The sequence below is a fragment of the Peromyscus leucopus genome, chromosome 9 (genome assembly GCF_004664715.2).
Source record: "Peromyscus leucopus breed LL Stock chromosome 9, UCI_PerLeu_2.1, whole genome shotgun sequence".
Lineage (NCBI taxonomy): Eukaryota > Metazoa > Chordata > Mammalia > Rodentia > Cricetidae > Peromyscus > Peromyscus leucopus.
Genome location: NC_051070.1, coordinates 84,436,694 through 84,454,578, shown reverse-complemented (window position 1 = coordinate 84,454,578; position 17,885 = coordinate 84,436,694). Strand labels below are relative to the sequence as shown.

The 17,885-nt window shown below is 55.4% G+C and overlaps 1 protein-coding gene and 1 long non-coding RNA gene across 14 annotated transcripts in view; one reads left to right on the top strand and one right to left on the bottom strand.

Annotated features, from left to right (window-relative positions):
* Positions 1-11,672, bottom strand: part of Zmiz1 (zinc finger MIZ-type containing 1) — a 203,617-nt gene extending 191,945 nt beyond the window's left edge. For all 3 annotated transcript variants that reach the window (XM_028893569.2, XM_028893571.2, XM_028893570.2), the window contains exon 1: positions 11,592-11,672. The gene's annotated coding sequence lies outside the window, so the exon portion shown is untranslated. The remainder of the gene's footprint in view (positions 1-11,591) is intronic.
* A 1,960-nt stretch (positions 11,673-13,632) lies between these two features.
* The window catches only part of LOC114709622, a 48,705-nt gene continuing 44,452 nt past the window's right edge, over positions 13,633-17,885 (top strand). For 8 of the 11 annotated variants that reach the window (XR_005092207.1, XR_005092201.1, XR_005092202.1 and 5 more), the window contains exons 1-2: positions 14,024-15,127; positions 15,628-17,719. This is a non-coding gene — a long non-coding RNA (uncharacterized LOC114709622). Of the gene's footprint in view, positions 13,993-14,023; positions 15,128-15,627; positions 17,720-17,885 lie in introns of those variants that run through there. The other 3 variants (XR_005092203.1, XR_005092204.1, XR_005092199.1) reach the window with 2 other exon arrangements.

Genomic DNA, 17,885 nt, shown 5'->3' with positions numbered 1-17,885 from the left:
GTGAGTTTGAGGCCAGCCTGGGCTACAGAGTTCCAGGAAAGGCACCAAAACTACACAGAGAAACGCTGTCTCGAAAAACCCAAAACAAAACAAAGAGTAACTTGTAGCCCACTGTGGGCGGGGTCATCTCTGGGCTGGTGGTCCTGGATGCTCTAATTAGGAAAGCAGGCCATGAAGAGCCAGCCAGTACACAGCATTCCTCCATCAGCTCCTGCCTCCAGGTGGCTGCATGGAGTTCTCACTCTGATTTTCCTGGATGGTGGATTACAATCTTTAAAATGAAATAAACCCTTTCTTCTCCAAGTTCCTTTGCTCGTGGTGGGTTTTGTTGTTGTTGTTTGCTTGTTTGTTGTTTTGGTTTTTTTTTCTCTGTGTAACCTTGGCTGTCCTGGAACTCACTCTGTAGACCAGGCTGACTTTGAATTCAGAAATCTGCCTGCCTCTGCCTCCTGAAAGCTGGGATTAAAGGCACATGCTACCATCCACCCATCTGGTCAAGGTGTTTTATCACAACAATAGAAATCCTAACTAAGAAAGTCAGAGCCAAAAAGAAGAAGAAGGAGGAGGAGGAGGAGGAGGAGGAGGAGGAGGAGGAGGAGGAGGAGGAGAAGAAGAAGAAGAAGAAGAAGAAGAAGAAGAAGAAGAAGAAGAAGAAGAAGAAGAAGAAGAAGAAAAGAAGAAATGAAAAATGAAACTTGGAGCCAAAAGAAAGTCATCTCCTCCAGGGAGTTCACTCTGCTTACTCCTGCCTTAGATTCAGCTGGGGAGGACTCAGGTGATACAATTGTGCTGTATAGGGGGGCGGGGTGAGTCCTGGATTCTTCACAGTTCTGGGATGAGAACTGGGCCTCAGGAGCCCTTCTAAACTCCACAGAACATGGAACTTTCCAGATAGAACTGCTGGGGAGTAAAGAGCAGCCCACTCCTGGAGGGGCACAAGGCCACACATGACACTGTGAGGATGTCACACACAGGGTGTAAATCTGTATGACAGGCATTAGAGGATGCAGCGCCCAGAGTAGCCAGATGACTTGGGATCCCAAATTCCTAGGAATACCGGAAATAAAGATGTGTGGAGTCTATGGGGGCAGGCAAAGGGGGCTCTATCCAAGACAGCAAACCCAAGAATTCTGAGGCCTGAAAGGATACGAACCCTCCAAGCAGGCCCACTCCTCCTGCATAAAGGGACCAGCCTGGCTGACAAGGAATGACAGAAAATTGAAGTCAGCTTAGGCGGGTTGGAGGGCACTGAAGCGCCACCCCCCTCCTTCAGCAGGAGGTCAGCGGAGGAGCTCATAGCTCCAAGCCCAACATCAAAACAAAACTAAAATACGCCCCTGAACTTTCAGGTCTTCTCCCAGGAGCTGAGGCACAAGGAGGCGCTGAGGCATCAGTGGCTCACGCTGGATGAGTAGGGAGACGGATGAACACCCTCTGCCTCTCCCTGCCAGCCATTCAGTCCACTCCCCAAAGTCAGGAAAGTCACATGAAGACTGTGAGCCAGGAAAATGATGTGTTACCCACAGTGGCAGATTGGGGGTCACAACCCTCCTCAAGGCCCTACCCAAACTGCCTCTCTGCATGCAAAGCCTGCCTCCAGAAAAGGCCACCTCACAGTATGAGGGCAGCCAGCTCTTCTGAGGCCTGTGTGTCCTCCTCAGGAGTGTCAGGGCTCCCAACCCCAAGGAAGAGATGACCCACAGCAGCTCTGACCTGGTCTGCTGCCTTTTTAGAGGTGCGGGGGATGGGGGTGGGGGGGCGAGGGGGGAGCTTCTTCCCACCTAATCCCCTGAAAGAGCTAAGGACTGAATCCAGAGACAGTAAGCTACAACAGGAAGTAGGACCCTTTCCCAGGGACATCAGGGACCCCACAAGGCCATATCCATGACTGTTCACCCTCCATCTCCCGGGACCACCCAACACCCGGGCCAGGTCATCTGCCTCAGGAGACTCTATTGCTAGGGACCTTAGCCAAGTCCCTTCTCTTCCTTTCAGCCTGTCTTCTCACCAGTAAAATGTCAAGCTGGGTGAGAGGCAGACTCTGAAAGACAACAAAGAGAGAGGTCATACACTAGGCCAGAATGTGGTCAGGAGGGCCTTCAAGACACGGCCAGCTATTCATCTCATGGCCAGGGACACCAGCTTTGTGGGCCAGGGCAACCTTCTGGTACTGCTTCCAGGGAGTCCACACTGGAGCAAGCTGTGGGCCATCTCTCCAGAAGATGGGGAATACCAGAATGAGGCCGAGTGCTCTTTCCTGTCAGAGTTCCTAGTAAACTAGGCTGAGGGTTTCCCAGGAGTGGAGGGGTGGGGGTTGTGATACCCCAACAACCAGCATCAGGATGCTATGATATCATCCCTGTTCATAATTGGTGGGTAAGAAAACTGAAGCTCGGCCAGGGGCGGCAGGGTGTGTGTGTGTGTGTGTGTGTGTGTGTGTGTGTGTGTGTGTGTGTGTGTGTGGTGTGTCTATGATTAGCCAAAGGTCCCATTCTCTGTCCTCCTTCACAGCTGCCCTCCACAGAGCTGAGCAGGTATTGAGGCCTGGTCGACCCTGAGTCTTATCACATGGACAGAGGCCAAAAGGAGAGTTTTTGGTATCTCCTGCCTCAGTTTGCAGAAGGGAAAACAAAGTTCTCAGACAGGAAGCCAGATGACTGAGGACATTGGGGGGATGGCGGTGGTGGAGGGGGGGGTAACCAGCCTTCTTGGTGGGTCGAGTTAAAATGCCCTCGAATTATTACCAGTAGCCTCTATGAGAGGACAGGCTCCCATCTCACGCTTCAGAAGGCCCTCCGTTGGTCCTCAGTCAGTTTGACCTTGAGCCGTCAGTGCACTGGAGGTAAGGCTTTTTTTGGGAGGACACTCACGACAGTGACACAGACTACCATTCTTTAAGGACTTGCCACATGCCAGGCACTGAGCACTCTTCTGGCTTCTTAACCTATGGGGAGGGCAGTGTGTTAGTGATTGTTAGAGCATGAATAACTCTTTTACAGATGTGGAGGCCAAGGTCAGAGATGTCACACATAAAAGGTGGAGTTGAGAGCTGACTCCAGGCAGCCAGAGAAAAACCCTGAGACAGGGCTGGGGAGATAGACATCTCAGTCCCTGAAGCTCTTGCCATGCAAATATGAAGAAGATCTAGTTCAGTCTCCAGTGCCCAAGTCAAAAGTCAAGTGTAGTGGTGCTCTTACAGTCCCAGGGTTTAGGGACAGAGACAAGAAGGTCCCTGAGGCTGACTGGTCGGCCAGCTTAGCCTAATCAGCTAAGGTCCCAGTGAGAAACCCTGTCTCAAAATACAAGATGGCTGTCCTGAGGAGCAATACCTGAGGTTGGCTTCACACACACACAGACACATAGACACATAGACACACACACACACACACACACACACACACACACACACACACCAACACACAGACCACACCCACACAGACACAGACCATACATACATACAGACACACACAGACTCAGACACACACACATACACCAACACACAGACCACACCTACACAGACACAGACCATACATGCATACAGACACACAGACTCAGACAAACAGACACACACACACAGACCACACCTACACAGACACAGACCATACATACATACAGACACACACAGACTCAGACACACACACACACACACACACCAACACACAGACACACACACACACACCAACACACAGACCACACCTACACAGACACAGACCATACATACAGACACACACAGACTCAAGACACACACATACACACAGACACACACAGACTCAAGACACACACAGACACACACACTCAGACACACATACATAAAGACACGGACAGACACACAGACACACACACACTAAGACACACATACATACAGACACTGACAAACACATAGACACACACAGACACACAAACACAGGCAGACACACACAAATTCAGACATGCACATACACACAGACACAGAGACACACACAGACACACTCAGACACACACACTTAGACACACATACATACAGACACTGACAGAAACACAGACACACACAGACACACAAACACAGGCAGACACACACAAATTCAGACATGCACACAGACACAGAGACACACACAAACACACAGAGAGGGGTGGCAGCACAGATTGGGGGGGGGGCTTCAGTAAATGATTTCACGTCTGCAAACAGTAGCAACCTCAGTGACACACTGATCCTCTCCACCTGGACAGCCCTTCCACGGCTTCCTTGCTGTGGTACCCCGCTGTGGGAAAGCCATCTCCTTTTACCTGGGGCCTGTCCCCTTGGGCTTTCCCCATCTGCCATCCAGAAGGGCAAACAGAGGGAAGGACTCCTTGGACTTCCAAACACCAGGAGAAAAAAGTCAAGACTCTTTCTGGAAAGCTCCTGGCTCTGCCTGTCGCTTGGCCCTGCTGCTTGCTGGCTGTTGGACCGGTGTTCTGAGCTTCTCAACAGTCCCAGTTGAGGTCAAGGTCCACCCAGAGAGCAGGGTGGGAGATTGGGCAGGAGCCTTGGGGACAGGGCAAGGTCCAGACAATTGCATCCTGAGCCGGGTCCCTTTTTCCTCCAGCAGCTGTCACCTGGACCCAACACAGGTGACTGTGAGGGTGGAGCAAGCAGGTTCCAACTCTGCTTCCTTATCCACGGAGGCAAGGACAGCAGACAAGCAAGCCATCAGTCAGCATGAAATGCGTGGGGGTGGGGGCTCTGGAGGGAGGGAGGGAAAGGAAGCCTTGGCTGGTGAGAGCTTGGACCCTCTCAAGAGGAACTCGGTTGGACTTCTCACATGTCAGCATTGCACTCAACCTGGAAACATACACACACATGGATATACACATAAGAGGTTCAGAGGCTATCCCTAAAATGAAGTCAGAGGCCACCCTACTCTCCCTCAGCTGGGCTCCTGAGCTAGGTTACAAACAGCCTTTATTGAGGTAAAGACCAACTAAAAAGAGCTAGGGCTGGCCCACTGTAGATGTCTAACGAGCTTATGAACGGACAGGGTCCAGGTTCTGGTCCTGGTGCAGCTCCATGCACTGCTAACCTTGAATGGGGCTAATCACTGCTTTCTAAGGTTCTGGTTCCTGGGCTAGAAAAGGACAGGCAGCCCCCTAATTCTATAGGCTTGGGAGTTTAAAGTCCAGAGAAGTGGATTCTGAGGTAGAAGGAAGGGGGCTTCCGGGCATTTCTTCCTGCGGTCCAGAGCTAAGACTATAGGATGAGCTTCTGAATCTAAGGTGAGCCTCCAGGCAGAGAAGGGGCTCTGCAGGCCACAGAGGAATCCCTTCTTGTGTGCAGTTTCCACTCAAGCTAGACACCAAAAAAGAAGTCTGGACAAGGAGCCATTGAAAGCACACAAGAGTTACATTCTGACACTGTTTCCCCATCAGTGGCCTGGCCATGTCCTGGTGGGTATAGAATTGGCAGGGATGTGGGAAAGACTGATGGGCAAAAAAGAATCAAACTACCTCGTATTTGAGGGCATGGGAGGGAGACAGGCAGAGATGAGCATGTGTGCTCGAGAGGAGAGGAGAGCGGAGCGGCACGGGTAGTCACCAAAAGGGAGCCAGGCCTCCCAAACCCTGTTTTTGGGGGCAGCTGTCTCAGGAAGGTTCCTAGCCCCTGTGAATTCCAAACCTGTCCTGAAGTTCCCAAGAACAAGCCACTCCAGTTATTGAAGCCCTCTGCCATTCCCTGTCATTCTTCAGCCTCAGTTTCCCCACAAGTTCTGACAAGGATTTGAGCTAGGAGATCTAGGAGAGACATTATCTGTTCCGGCAGTTTGGGATACAGACATGCTATATAGAACCCCCACCCCACCCCACCCCACCCAAGAGACCTGGAAAGGCGGCCTCTATCCCCAACCGGCTGTGGAGGGTTAGGGCTGGGCAGAGCAGAGTCTCCATAACGTCTGTCCTCAACAGCCTGCCACCGCCAAAAACCTTGAAGTGGTTACAATTACAGCCAGGCTAACAGGATTAGGGGAGCGTTGAAATCTAAGAAATCTAATTAGCTCAGGCACCCCGGCCTCCCCCAGCACAATCCCGTAGTAACCCTGGCAGCTGGGGCTAATGGGAGGGGCAGGCTCCTGGCCCTCAGGGCTACAGTCATTACCTGCACAGGTGTGCCTGGCCAGGCCAGGGCAGACTTCTGGGGAGGTGCTATCTCAGCCTGCCCAGCTACCCACTGCCCATGACCCCACCAGCCAAAGTCTTGTCAAAGGGTGGCACTCAACTAGGCTCCAGATGACGAGGTGCAAAGGGGGTTGGAGCGCATGGCAAGGAAAGAACCAAGGGGCCCCATTGGGCGGTCACCCTACACAGTGTAGGGGACTGACTCAGCCAGAGGAGGGGCAGTTTGAGTCATGCTCGTGCTCTGTGTCTATAGAAACCATAGCAGCTCAGGGACAATCTTGCTTCCTCCTCCAGGGCCAGGCAGAGCTGAGGCTGCTGCATACATACGCCTAGGCAGGCAGCATGTGAGGTTCATGCAAGCTCTAGATGGGCGGGAGGGAGGGAGGGAGGGAGGGAGGGAGGGAGAGAGAGAGAGAGAGAGAGAGAGAGAGAGAGAGAGAGAGAGGAAGAGACAGCTGCTGGGGGTGTGTATTGCCAGATGCAGGGAGGACCACCTGCGACCCTTCTGGAAACAACTGCTCCACTCCTGGGATCCACACAGGCTTCTGTGCCACAAGCCAGCATAGTTGGGTCTATTGCTCGATGCGCTGTGATGTAGGGGTCTGTAAGGCCTGGGGCTGAGTCCTGGCTTAGCCACAGCCTCTCAGCCTCTCTCGGAGCTTTAGTTTTCTTCTCTGCTAAATGGAAGTAATTCCAGATAGCAGCTGACACTGTTGTTAATGGGATCCAACAAATTTGAAAAGTGATTCTAGACAGACCGCGCCAGGCAAAGGGAAGGGGCTATGGCCACACCCTTTCTCACGTGCACATGGCAGGCAGCCAGAGACTGGTGGATAATTATTTATTTGGACTGGTCTTTCTGCCCTTGCTGGACAAAAGCTCCTAAAGAGCGTCTTGCCTAGTTCTGGGATCCACTGGCCACTGTCTTCACTCTGTAGACTATCATTAAACACATGAAGAGTCAGTTCTGGGTCCCTGACCTGACTCCTCCCTTCATATACCACCTTTCCCAGGTCATGCCCAATTCAAGGAAAGAAAGTGCCAGGAGGCAGGCCTAGAGCCAGCAGAAGAGAACCCCTTGGGCAGACCCTCCCCTGAACTTCTGTCCTATCAGGAAGGCTGGAAACAGTCATGGGGAGAGAGCTCCCCACCACCATGCACATGGATCACTAAAGCCTGGGTACAAGACTTAGACCTCATGATCATTAAGGAAATGGTTGAGAGAGGCCCCAGCACCTTAAGTCTCAAGTCGGGATTGATCACCTGCTGTGGCTTTCCAGGAAGCATGCAACTCACAGCTGCCGAGTGAGTACAGAGGCTTGCTGCCCAGAAGTGGTGAGCACCCCATCACAGGAGGCATGCAAGCCGAGGCTGAAGAGTCAGCCGTTAGGGAGGTAAGTAAGGCTGAGGGAGCCACTTCTGGAAACTGTTTCCAGCATCCCTTACCCTTAATCTGGCTCTTTTGTTATCTATCCAACCTAGCCTTCAGGCTGAAGACTCAAATGGTTGGATCCTCCCAGCAACCATGTGGGATGACAGGAGTTCTGCGCTTGAACTCATTTTACAAATCTGGAGACTGAGGCTCGGCAGAGTCTACATCCTGGTCCACACGGCCAGCAGCTACAGCCTCCTGATTCTGCGGTAGGACTGCCGGGTCCTGCCTCCTGAGGGAGAGCCTAACCTCAGACTCATGGCTGGAACTTCCAGGCCAGGCTCCATGCACCCAGGCAGGCTGCCACAACCCCAGCCTCAGGGTCTGTTCAGGACAAAGATTCCCCCCAGAGAGGGCCTGGGTGGAGGCCACCGTGTCCTGCTGAGAGGATCCAGCAGTCACTAGGAGAAACTGCAGCCGAAGGGTCAGGGTCAGGGGTAATTAGGGCAGCGGCCTTTGTTGTCTACACAAAACCCAAGGAATCTCATAAAGACGCAACAGAGGCAGGGGCCTGACAAGGACCCACAGGAGCAGTTATGAATGAAAATGTATGGGACCCAGCCACTGTCCAGCAGGCCCCACACCCTGGTTTCATGCCACCGTGTCCACAGTTGCTTCCCAAAATTAACTTGCTGCTGCATAGGTTTCTTACATTTTACCCCAAGACTTTGGGTAAAAAAAAACAAACAAACAAAAAAAAAAAAACCAACCCTCCATAGACCTGGAACTGGAGCTAGGTATCCAAGCTTCCCACATAGGCCCTCATGTACCCAGACTCTGAGGACACACATAACCTCTGAAGTGCCTTCCTTCCTTATCCACCCCCATCAGTCAGAGGTGTGTGTGTGGGGGAGGTTGGCTGGGTCCTTCCTTCCATCTTCTGGTAGGAGTGAACCTGTGGACAACTGTGCCATGTTGGGTCATCTGAACAGGGGCCAGGGATGAAAAGGTAGGGTTGCTATGGCTGAGGAAGTATTACATGAACACACACACACACACACACACACACACACACACACACACACACACACTGGGTGGGGGTCGGGGAGGAGGGTTGGAACCAAACCCCAGCTTCTAAGTCTCTATTTGCCTCTGGATTCCACCCCTGCCCCCCACACTTTTCCTTAGGAGGAAAAAAAAGAACATTTTGTCCCCACAAAGAAGCCAGCAGCCTTTCTGCACAGACAAGGCTATTTATTCAAAGTTTTTTCGTAAGTCCAGTCCCCTCTGTGAGCCTGGGAGCAGTACTCAGAAAGTCTTACAACCGCAGCTCAAGTCCTGGAAAGTCTATAGCTCCTCCCCCAGCCTCAGTCACCAAGTTCTCAAGTCTAAACTTCTGATTCATAGGAGAAAACTAGGTCTCCTAACCGTGTGACTTGGGGCCAGTGATGCTTCTGTCTTTTGGGGGAAAAACAAAACAACCAAAATCATAAAACCCAGAGGAAAACACCATCTCCCTCTAAAGGCACTCCTAGCCCCAAAGCCGCACGCGCTCCTAGGCAGATAGGGCTTTCAATGTGCCTTTTGTTTGATGCTGGTGTTTCGACATCCTCTTCTTCAAGAGGGAAAGGTCAGCACAAGGCTCCCGGGGGTGTTCACAACCCTTTGCCTCGGCTCAGCGGCCAGAGGTCCCAAGCAAGGGGCCAGGAATTCCCCCTGCTTTGGACCTCTTCAAAAACCAGCCCGGATAAGAAAAGGCCATGGGTTTGCTCCCTCATCTAAACTTCCCAAATAGCTCACAGGCAACTCTTCCACACTCTAGTCACCGAACAAGCACAGGGAGGCAGGTCGGAATTCACTAGCAGCCAAGTCGCCTGTTTCTCTAGCCCCAGCCACCATCCCTTTATCTGTACCTTCAAAAAAACAATAAGCAAAACCAGGCACCTCTGGGAACAGCCTCTGGCCTCCTGCCCTGCCCTGTGTAACCAGCCTGTCCTCACACCCACGAGGGAGGGAGGAGACTGCACTAGTTAACCCTCTGGTCTACCAGGCCCAGTTCCCAGGTTGCAGCAGAGGCAAACTGTTGCTCAAGAAAACCCTTCAGAAAACCATTGGCACCAGGAGGCAGCTGGAGCCAATGGCTCTCTTCTATGTAGCTAGCGCCAAGGCAGGGGCTTCCACAGGCGCAGCCCGCTGACCGCCCTTTCAAATCCCGGGGGTTGGTCTCCACTGTTCATGCCCAGGGCTGTCCACCCACGGGGCTCCAAATGTCCCTGGCAGTGCAGAGAGGAGGGAAAGGCTGGCCGAGCGGTGCACTCACCCCGCCAGCCCAGCCGCCAGCCAGCTTCTTGGAGATCTCAGAGAGAACATTTGTTTGGGCTGCCAAGTTAAATCTTCCTCCCTCATGTCAGGGCATTGGAAAAGCAGTCAGGGGAAAGGGGAAGGGGGAGAGCGGGGGAAGGAGCCGCGGGAAGGAGGGCGGGAGAGAGCGAGCAAGCAATCCAGGCGGGCAGGCTCCCAGTCCCAGTTACTCTTAGCACTGCTAGCCCAAGGAGCTGCAGCTCCCGGGGCAGACGTCTCCCGGGCTCCCGGCATCGAAGCAGGGATCTAGCCGCCTGGCCTCCAGGTCGGTGCCGAATACCAAGCTCCCTGAGCCCGGGTTATGGGAAAGGCCCTAGCACAGCCCGGGGCTGGAGGTACAAGGTGGAACTGTAAAGCAGAGGAGGGAAAAGTTTGCGGCAGGTAGAGGAAAGAGCAGAGTGGCCGCTTCGATCGGCTGTCCCCGGGGGAGGGTGCGGGGCCCAGGCCCGCAGTCCTGGCGCGCTTCAGTCCGCTAGCCCTCCCGCCCGGGTTGTTTACATTCCTGGAGTGTCTTTTAAACCCGGGGCTGTGGCCGGCTCCTGGCCTTCTCCGGCGGCTTCGGGGCAGTCTCCCGTGAAAATCTGCTGGCGCACAATGGCCGGGAGAGGCGGCCGCCCCTCGCCCGCGCCCCCACCGCTCCAGGGCGGGGAGCCTGCCCTCTGCACCGCGCCCTCTCCCCGCCTGGCCAGCTTCCTGGACAGATGTCCCCGGCCAGGGGGCGACGCGCTCCCGCAGCCTGCACCGCGACACCGAGGCCGTGCTCCCCACTGTTTTCTCCCCAGCTCCGACACCAGGAATGTGAAACAAGCTTTCAGAGCTTGCCCCCCACCATCCAGACCCCAGCTTCAGCTCCAGCCTGGCCCCTCAACCTCTACCCGGGCCAGCCTACCACTCCCCCGGGGCCACCGCCGCCGGAGACAGAAAGGAAGAAAGAACACGGGGAAATTACTTTCGTATTTGCAACGCGCGCGCGCACACACAGACACATCTTCCCCTTGGGCTCGCCTCCTGGCTGGGGCAGCCCCAGCCAGGCGTTGGCCTGAAAGCCCCTTCGGCTTCCGAAGCCCGAACGGGAAGCCTAGACACACTCCACTCGGCGTGCCCTGCTCCAGCCACGCGCCGCGTTTTCCTGGGCCATTCTCCCCGCAAAACAACTTAACCGCGCCCCCATTTCCCATGTACTAAAGTGTGTTCTCCATAGAAATTCGGAGGCACAACTTAACACCACCAACCTTGGCCACCCCGGAATCCAGCGCCTTCCCGGCGGTTCTCCTACGCACCCAGGAGCACAACTTCACATCTTTCCAAAAGAGGCGAGGGAGACTCAGCCAGTCCTTCCCGGGTCCTTCCCTCCCTCCTCGGAATCCGTATCCCGGCCGGACCCCGAGTGTTCGGAGCGACGGCTGGAGGTGCGCCGGCAGGAGGCGGGCACCGAGTCCGCGCGCCCACAAACCGCACCGGCGTCCCGCACACCCGACGATTCCCTCCGTCCCCGCGCTCAGTCCGAGCCTCTCTACGCAGCTCGGCGCTCGCTGGTGGCCAGGGCCTCCGCCCCCGGCGGCCAGGGCAGCGCACCGAGCCCGCACGGCTGGCGCCTTTCGCCCGGCCGGAGCTAAGCCTCTAATCGGAAAGCCCTAGTACAGTACCCGGCGCTCGCAACCCGATGATCCGCGGGGAGCGGGAGGAACCCTCAGTGCTAACGGGCGCCTGGCTCTGTCCCCAAACTTACCGGGCGCTGCGAGCACCACTGCCACCGCTGGAGGACGCGCCGCCGCCACCGCCGGGTAGGGCCGGCTGGAGCCGGGAGGAGCGCAGGGAGTGCGGAGATCCGCTCGGTTTCCGACTCCCGCTCCGGCTCCTAGCCGGCCGGGGCTGGGGTCACTGCGCTGCGCCGGCGCTGCTCGCTTGCTCTGCGGCCGGATCACTGCTCGCCCGCCGGGCCGCTCGCTCTCCCGGGCGCCCGCCGCCGCCGCCGCTCGCTTTTTTAATGTCCACAGACAGTGAAAAGGAACTCGGCGTTAGGGGGTGAGTAAGTGAATCAACTCGCCCGGAGCCGAGCAAGTTGAAGTGTCAGATTACATTGGCTATTCTATTTCCAAAGGGCCCCGCGCCGCCGGCCTCCCGCAAAAGCCGGCACGGAATCACCGCGGGAGCGGAGCGCCGCGCCTCCAGCGCTCAGCTCTGCTTGCCTTGGTTCGCTCTCCATGTGCGCGCTCGCTGCGCTCTCCCTTTCCTTTCCGCCTCTCTACCTCTCCTTTCCCTTCTTTCCCTCCCTTTCTTGCTGTTCCCAGGTCTCTGCTCTCTCTAAGCTTTTCTCTTCCCGACTCTGGTAGGCTCCGCGCTACCCCCACACCCTATGCCGCTGGTTCACTCTTGGTCCCTCCTCTCGCCTCCCTTCGCTGCTCTTTAACACCCCCTCAATCCCGTAAGTTTGGAGTGGGGAGACTAATGTGCCTAGGAAGGGACCGCATTGGTAGGAGCAAAATTACTGCCCGGAGGCGTACCCCGCTTCCTGCTGGTCCCCTACGGGAGTACACTGGGGCCGCAGGTGCTGTCAGCCAACCGAATTGGGGTGACCGAGTTGCTAACGAGAGGTGTGCAAAGAATCCCCGGAGACTTTGGGATTATTCCTAAAACCGTGTGGCAGAGAGAGGGTGAGACGACCCTAACCTTCACCACCACTGGTGACGTAGGAGGTTAAAGGGGGCCTCCCTTGACCTCTGAGGAGGAGCGAGGGATGCAGAGCGAACCATATGTCCCCACCCCACTTGAAGTTCAGAGACTCAAGAACGCCCAGGTGCCTTGCTGGGAGCGCCTGGGGCGCCACGAGCCGAGCGCTCTGGCGTTGCAGAGGTGGAAAGAACCCAGCCTAGCTCCCAGCCCAGGGCTGGGCACCAACCACTCCTCTGGTGGCGGAGGGCACTCACGAAGCACAGTTAGGTGCGCCCACTCGCGGGGGTTCCCCTCGCAGACCCGCCCCCGAGAGTATCCAAGTGCGCACTCCCTTTGGCTCACGTCCATTGCCACTCACACAGAAACTCCTACACAAACGGCACACACGTTTGCGCCTACCCTCAGCAGAGCACGCATACTGCCCCTCCAACACACTTGCACACTCACTTTCCATCCTAGATATGCCCGTACACCCGGATTCATACAATTGTACACATTAACCTCGCTGTACACCACCTCCGGTACGCTTTAAAAAAACAAAAAACAAAACCACGAGGCATTCCCCTGTGCACTGCATCTCACGCTCACGTACACATACAAACACATGTTCCCTAACGATTCCACATCCCTTCCTCAAACCCCCTTCCTGATTAGAGGTACTCCGGTCCTAAGGATAACAAGCGCCTGGGTTGGACACGCGCGCGCGCACGCACTCCCCTCCAGGGCAGGCGGGGGTGGCTTGGGCCGGAGCCCGCTAGGCAATCCAGGTGTGGCGACTGCTCCGTGCTCCGCGTTTTGCAGGCAGCCGCGGTGTCGGAGGCAAGGCGAGGAAGGGAGCTGGAATAACAAAGGCAAGTTGGGAAGAGCGCAAGGGGGCGCAGCCCCGGCCGGGCCGCGGGGGGAGCCCTGCACTGCGGGGTCGTCGGAGGCTGCTTGGCGGCTAGCCGGGAGAACCGGAGGTGGGGAGGAAAAGTGGGGGGAGAGGGGCGGGGCCGCCGCGTGACGTCAGAGAACAATGACACCGCTGGGGGCGGGCTCGGGCAGGCAGCCCGGGCGGGGGTCTTCCTCGGGGCCTGGGGCGGGCGGAAGAAGTCTTGGCCTCTCCAGGGCCGCAGTTTGATTGACGAGGTCCGCATGGGAGCGCAGACGTGCCACGCAGACTCGCGGGTTCCTGAGCCTCTTGGGCGGTGATCGTAGCGCACCGCGGGCCAACAGGGGGAGCAGGCGGGAGCGCTTCCCCCCCACCGCAACTCAGACCCCCATTTTAGAATATCCTTAGGAGGGCTGGCTGCTCTGACCTCGGCTTGAACTCCTTCAGGGCCAGAGAGATCACTCCTTCCACCACTAAGACAAGGAGGCAAAGTGCGTTTGCTAGCTTTGAATTCATTCTCAAAGCTCTGACGGGTCTGGCAGCGGTGAACTCAGCTTGGAATTCCTGAGAGCAGACTGCGGCTCAGGTCCACGGGGACGTGGGGCAGGGGGTGTCTGGGTGCGGGAAACTACTCCCCCCCCCCCCCCGACAAATTCTGCCTCCTGCTGCCATTGGGTGCCGGATGGAGGTGGGGGTGGGGCGGTGCTCCTCGGGCCTCGGTCCTCGGACCTGTCACACAGGATGAACAGTTAGCAACTTGCTCCACTACCCACCCACAGGTGGCAGATGAGTATCCTTGGGGAAAGCGGGTGGCATGAAACCATTTCCAGACCTCTAGGGACACTGGAATAGCCTGGTCCCAGCACATTTCCAAGAAGAACACACACACACACACACACACACACACACACACACACACCTCACAGCCTTTGGGTGGCCAAGGTTGGGAAGGGTAGTCTGAGAAATCCTGGAAAGCTTGACTTGAAAGGTGAGGATTCAGTTTTCTAAATGGAGCCACAGCCATCCTGCCCTCTGACCTTCACAGCATTGGTACACCCAGAAGGACACCTCCATCCCCAGCACCAAAGTCCCTGTCAGACTTGGGATGCAAGAATCGAGCCCCAACAACACCTGGGTCAGGCCTGTTGGCCTTGATGACCACCTGAGTCATCAAACCTCTCCAAATCCTTCTGTAAGTAAGCAGAGCTAGCCACCTCCAGGAAGTGGAGGAAATGGTGACCTCAGGTGAACATTCATGTTCAAAAGCTCCTGTCCAGAAGGCCCCACCCCCTTTTTTTTTCCCTTAAAAATTACATTGTATTTATTTATTTGAGGAGAGGGATACACATGAAGGCCAGAGAACAGCTTTTGAGAATCACTTCTCCCCTTGTATCAATGTAGGTCCTTCCAGGGGATTGATCCTCAGGCTTGGCAGCAGAAGCCTTTCCCAAAGATGAGCCATCTTGCTGGCTCCCCCACCCCTTATTTCTAGCCAACATGTTCATCTGGAAACCCGGAAGTGGCTGCAGAGGGCAGAGGAGCCCAGCAAGACAGAGTCAGCCTTCCCAGTCAGTCCACCAAGCATGCCACCTTGGGGGCAAGAAGTCTGAGAAATCACATCCAGGCCTCAAGCCTTGGGGATCCCAGGCCATTGTTCTCTCTATTCCTCTGCCCAGGAAGCTGCTAGTCCTGTTGGTTGGCTCCCTCTGGAGTCTTAGAAGGTATGACTTATTTGGTGCCTACTGTGTGCTGAGTGAGGACATCATGGGCATTAACTTATTGCCTGCAGTTAGGGACATTACTATCCCCTCCAAAGAAAAGAGGACTGTACATACCATCCCCCATGCTGTTCAGACCCTCATTAACGTGGCTTCCTGTGAGCCAACAACCCAAGCTCTTCATCCTTAGCCAGAAATTCTGTGTGGCCCTAGACAAGTTGTTCTCCCTTTCTGGGCCCTCTATAAACTAAAGGCTAGCTCTCATAGCAGCCATCAAGCCTTGTTGGTCTCTATGCCCTGAGTTCCCAATCTCGGCCTCAGCTACAGTAGGCCTGGGTTGAAACAGAGGTGGAGAGTGCATTCTGCCTGGTGGGTGAAGGTTCCTGTATTCCCCCTGGCTCTGAAGGCAGTGTCTGTGCCCACCAGAGTGTGGGCTGCACAGTGCAGGCTCAACACCCACCTTCCCATCAGGCCTAAGTACCTCTTGTTTCCTACCCTCATAGAACCATCAAGTCTGAGGAAGAGGGCCACTGCTTAGGCGGGGCCTGAGCCTGGGTCCCAGGAGGCAGGAAGTCCAAGGGCCAGGAGGAAGCCTGTGATGGGAGTTGTGAGCACCCTGAGTATGCAGAGGATCTGTGCAGGCAGGGTGTAGCAAGTACGGCCTCTGGACCAGGCTGCCATCAGTGGGTTGAGGTAGGAACAAGCATGCAGGTACCAGTTCCTGCCTCTCTCCTCCTGGAGCCAAAGGGTATGTGAAAATCCATCTCGTGGCTCCCATGGGCCAGGTGCTTTGGCACTCGGTCTCCTTCTGTGTCTCCAGGCCGAAGAGAGAGTACAGAGGTTGACTGGCTGCTGGGGGTCGGGGGTTGGGGGGGCGGCGGTAGGGTTCCAGGTGTGGCTACACCCCTGAGCTCATCTCATGACCAAGTATGGTACAGCTGAGGTGATTTTTGAAGTGCTTTGGGGGAAGATATAAGCACCTGCTAGATCTCTGTCTAAGCCCTTCCTAGACAGTGAGTAATGGGAACATAATTAGTCTTCACCTGTGGTTGGACGGGACCCTTTGGATCCTGCCCAGCTCTGTACCTATACCTCACAGGAGTAGATAGCTGGTCCGCCACAGAAAGCCTGTACCTTCCAGCACAGAGCCTCTATGTTCCAGCTAGATTCTCCTCCCTTCTCTGAACACTAGACAACTGATGCATCGTAGGAAGATTCCCAGTATAAGCTAGGACTTATTTGTATTGGGTTCTTCATGGGGGTGGGGCACTTTGAGATGAAGTCTTGCTGTGTAGCCCAGGCTGGCCTTTGAACTCAGAGTTCTGTGTCTGCCGGGTGCTAGGATTACAGCTGTGAGCCACCGCACCCAGCTGGGACGTGCCATCTTGTCTTGTCATCCTCTGATCCTCACAATGGCACTTCTATGGGTGACTGGAATGACACAGAGGGAGGCGGTGGCTTTCACTGGGCCACAGGACTGGGAAGTACAGAGAAAGCATGAAAGGTGGGCCACTTCCTGCAGCACCCTCTCCCTATGCCAGCGCTCCACCAGACAGCAAGCTGGGACTGGTGTGTGAAGGCCAGCTGGGGAGATAAATGCAGCATGCCAGGGGTGGAGTACAGTGGCTTCCTGCCTTCATCCTGCAGTACCTTCGCTCTGCAAAGGAGCTCAGGCCTGACGTCTCACACATGCATGCTTTTTACACCCTCTTGCCCTAACCTGTCTTCATGTTCTTCATGCTCGGTGGCTTCCAGAAGTACCACCATCACATGCATACAACTCCTTGCCTGCTTTTGTGCACGCTCCCTTTGTCTCCTAGGACACACCCATCCCAGCCTTCCAGTCCATGTCTGTGGCCACCTGCTCAGGAGCCTACTCTGATGATACCACCAGCCAAGCTGTCTACATCACCTCCATCCCTGAATGCTGCCAGACTGCCTGCCTCCCTGTCAGTATGACCATAGAGACTGCCTGGGCAGGTCCTCAGTAGCTCATACACTTGAATTCTGGTCCTCACGTGAGCTGAGAATTAGTACTAATGGTTCCATTTTACTGATGAGAAAACTGAGGCATAGGAACTCTCAGTTGCCAGTGTAACACCTCATAGTGGAAACCACCCAGTCCCCCCACCTCTAGAGGTAGAATAGAGGTTGCTCTATACTGTCACCCAGTGACTTTACAAGCAGTCAAGTACAGCGGAGACGGGGACACACACGGACAGACCAGGCTCCCGTGAAGGATTGCCCAGACGCCGTTCTTCAGGTTTAGGGAAGAAAAATCACTGGTGTTGAACAGCAAAGGCCGGATAAGTATCAAGGCTCCCAGAGTGACTGGCATCCCTGCACCTTGCAGCCTGCCTTGGCGCTCCTGCAACTGTGCTCTTTTTGAAGGATGCACAGTCCCAGGCGCCTTGATGATGCTGAGCTGTTCAGTGAGTGGCTGTGGTCCTTCTCCCCTCAATTAAAACGAGAGAGAAGAAAGGAGAGAAACCAAGACATTGTTCTCAACTGCAGCTGGTGCCAAATAGAACCAGGACCCAGCTGCATAGGATGGAGCAGGAGCCGGCCACCCAGAGGCCTGGCCTCACCCCTTCTGTAAGTATCAGATGTCGTTGGGGAGGGCTGGAGGACCACTGCCACCCTCATGCCTGCCTTCCTTATCCACCTGCAGCCGTGGGTGAGCTGGACCTCTTCCCTGGCAGGCAGACCCCAACCCTACCAAGAAAGGACTGTAGTTACATGTCTGAGGGTGTTGCAAATC